This window comes from Triticum aestivum, chromosome 1A (genome assembly GCF_018294505.1).
Source record: "Triticum aestivum cultivar Chinese Spring chromosome 1A, IWGSC CS RefSeq v2.1, whole genome shotgun sequence".
NCBI lineage: Eukaryota > Viridiplantae > Streptophyta > Magnoliopsida > Poales > Poaceae > Triticum > Triticum aestivum.
This window is the reverse complement of record NC_057794.1, coordinates 234,408,856-234,412,585: the sequence shown is the minus strand read 5'-3', so window position 1 is coordinate 234,412,585 and position 3,730 is coordinate 234,408,856.

Genomic DNA, 3,730 nt, shown 5'->3' with positions numbered 1-3,730 from the left:
GCGATGATGAGTGCCTGTGATCTTGATGGAGATACCAAGATGATGGAGACTCGTCCCTAAGTAGCCGAAACACCTTAGGAAACGGAAAAACCGCGAATTCAAAATCTCAAATGTCAAATGTCAAATGGTGGTAGTGGGATGTGGTGGTGGTGTTGCGGAAGCTCAAAGGAATTGTGGAATGACAATGATGGGTTGAGGAGTATGCAATGCGGAAATGGAGGGTAAGGTTGTGGACTATACACGGTGTCGGTGTTGGAAGCACGGTCCGTGAGTAGCCGAAACACCTTAGGAGACACGCTCACAACACAAACAAATTTGGGTTAAGTTGGGGTGGCGGAAGTGTATGGTGGGCAATGTTATGCGGAAGTGGTGGTGGTGGTTGATGAAGAAGCAACCGTCCCTAAGTAGCCGAAACACCTTAGGAGACTCAAGTTACAACTCAAACAACCACTAATGCTATATGGATCACAATTGTTTAGGTTGTGGAAGTCGGTGGTGGTTATGCGAAGGTTGTGGTGGAAGCCCTAGGCAAAGATGCCAAAGTTCCAAAAATTTGATGGAGTCAAATGTTGGTGGTAGTATTTTTTGGGAAGGGGGATGTCAAGAGCATCTAAACGAGCTAAAGAAGTCAAAAACGGACTCCGTATGAATTAGTTATGGCCGAAACAAGAATTCGGCCTTCTCAGTTTCAGGGTTACCCGGACATCCGGGAGTAGGTCCGGATGATCCAGGTTCGTCAACCGGATTTCTGTGGTCTGGGGCGTCCGGACATCCGGAAGATGGTCCAGCTGATCCGGGTGGAGCCGGATGATCTGGGAGCACTTTCGGATGATCCTGGTAGGTCAAACTGCTCGGGATTTCCTCTCGGGGACGAATTTTTTGGTGGAAAATGGATGATTTTCGGGGCAAAATTGAGGAGATTTTCTGGATGGAAGGTGGGGAAACTTGGGAAGATGCTAGATCCACTTAAAACCAAGCAAATCTGGATCAAAATCAACAAAACATCATCAAAACTCACAAATCACAAAAAAATTGGGGTGTTTTTTGTGGGGATTTTCGAATTTAGGACGAAATCAACAAAACTAGGCTATAAAACAAAAGAGAGGAGGCTCCGAAATCATGATCAACGTGGCTATAGATACCAAGATGATGTGGGGTGGAACCCTATGTGGCCGATCTTTCATGAAACGAGCGGATCCCGCGAAGAACACGATGAACACGAGGGGCAACACGAGAGAATCACTCAAACTAACAAGAACGATCACACATGTGCTAGATCCTCGAAACATAAAGAGATACACGATCCAAATCCAACAAAGGACGATACAAAGGGTAGCTGGTTCTTCTCCGTGAGGAGGTCTTGAATCCACAAGGGGATCTTCCTGTAAAGAGGTCTTGAATCCAAGGTGGATCTTCTCTGAAGAGGGGCCGCGGTCTCTCCCAAGGAGTAGATCCGATATGGATGAGCGAAGCTCTATCTCACAAATGAGCTAACACAACGCTAACCCTAGAAAGGAGGTGGAGGAGGTCTATTTATAGTCTAGTGGGTGAAGGGGTAAGTGAGGGGCGAAACAGGTACATGGGCCTCGGCCCGGAGGCATGCACGCAGACAAGGCCAGATGATCCGGATGAGGGTCCGGATGATCCGGGCATCGTCCGGATGATCCGGGACCTCGTCCGGATGATCCGGCTCCGCCGTGGAGATTCTGCAAGCTTCGGGTGTCATCAGACGCAATTACCCGGATGATCCGGAGGGGGGCCCGGATGATCCGGCTGAGCCCGGATGATCCGAACGGTGGTCCGGATGTCCAGCCTGGCTCCTGCAGCCGCTCCATCTTCTTCTTCTCCTTTCTTCCATCTTCTCTTCCATGCTTGGTCTTGGTCCTTTGATTCTCCATGGTCATCTCGTATCTGCCTGACTATACACAAGGTCCATGCATGAGGTAGTAGTCATGTCTCATATGTGGAAAGTGACGGTTCGAAGAGGAGTGACCTACCTTGTGTCCAATGGCGTATGGTTGAGGTCTCATCGTATGTCCTCTTGGGGTCTGACTACTCTCCAAGCCCCAATAGGACATACGATGAGACCTCAACCATACGCCATTGGACACAAGGTGAACTCACTCCTCTTCGAACCGTCACTTTCCACATATGAGACATGGCTACTACCTCATGCATGGACCTTGTGTATACTCAGGCACATACGAGATGACCATGGAGAATCAAAGGACCAAGGCCAAGCATGGAAGACGAAAGAAAGGAGAAGGAGAAGATGGAGCGGCTGCAGGATTTCCCTTTGATCGGGATTGAGCCCGATCCGGTCATAATCCATTGCAAGCCCCAGGGCGGCGATGTGTTCTAGTAGCTCGTTTAAGGATGAGACGTCAGTCAGATCCATCTTTTAGAAGTGTTCAAGACCGATGAGGAGGTGTTGTTTGGGGGGCATCGTCGGCTTGACGGGGTGTGGGTGCCCATAGTGAAACCGTCGAGCTGGAGGACCTATCCCAAAGTTAGGCTCCTTCCAGAAGTGATATCGTCATTGATGATAAGGCGGGCCATCGATCCTTCTATTGACAAAACAGTGGAACTCTCAATGAAAGCACCAATGTTGGTGTCAAAACCGGCGGATCTCGGGTAGGGGGTCCCGAACTGTGTATCTGAGGATCGATAGTAACAGGGGACGATGGGGACACGATGTTTACCCAGGTTCGGGCCCTCTTAAAGGAGGTAAAACCTTACGTCCTACTTGATTGCATTCAATGGGTATAGGGGTTACAAGAGTTGATCTACCTCGAGATCGTAATGGCTGAACCCTAACTGTCTAGCCTATGAGAATTATGATGATCTCTATGGACTAAACCCTCTGGTTTATATACACACCGAAGGGGCCTAGGTGTTGTAGGGTGAAACCCTAAGATGGATCTTTTTACACTTGGAGGGGGAAAAGGATGAACACCAAGAAATCACAAAGAGGAATTCACTCTAACAATACCCAATTACACATCCACTAGAATAGCAAACACAAGATCCACGAGTTCACAAACACAATCAAAGGAAAGATACAATGATAGAGTTCTTCCCACTCCTTGGAGATGAGGTCTTGAAGGTAGTATTCTCCTTGTGGAGGGCTTTGAAATCCACAAGGATTCTTCCCTAAAGGGGTCTTCATCCACAAGAGGGAAGGTAGATGGAGCAAAGCTCACAAATATCTCATCTAATACTTTGCTGACCCTAAACATGGTCCTAGGTACGGTTTATATAGGCTTGGGGAGGTAGGAGACGAAGGGGATGCAAAGTGGAGGCCAAGCAGCAATCTCAGCCGCCCATCCTGTAGGGCCCGTGCGCATGGAGTAAGTTGGGTCCATGCACACGGTACACACCCGTGCACACGGGGTGCTACAGCCATAGCTACCTGTGTAGCCTATGGGCATGGGGTCTCGGGGGCCCGTGCGCACGGGGTCGCCTGGGACCTTCTGTCCAGATTCTTAGGGACTCCTTCGTCCTTGGCGACTTGGGGCGCTTCTCCTTGGACTTGGTGGTGCTCCTTAGCTGCTTGGTGGTGTTCCTCTTCGTACCCAATGAGGCATAGAGTATCTTGGTGAGGTAGCACCCAAGTTCCATTCGTGTCCATATGCATGTCAAGTAGGAAGGAGTTCACATTGGTTTCCAATGCACGTGCTCTAGCTCTTGTCATAGGTCCACGTGGGGCTTGAAGTGTTGGTGTAGAATC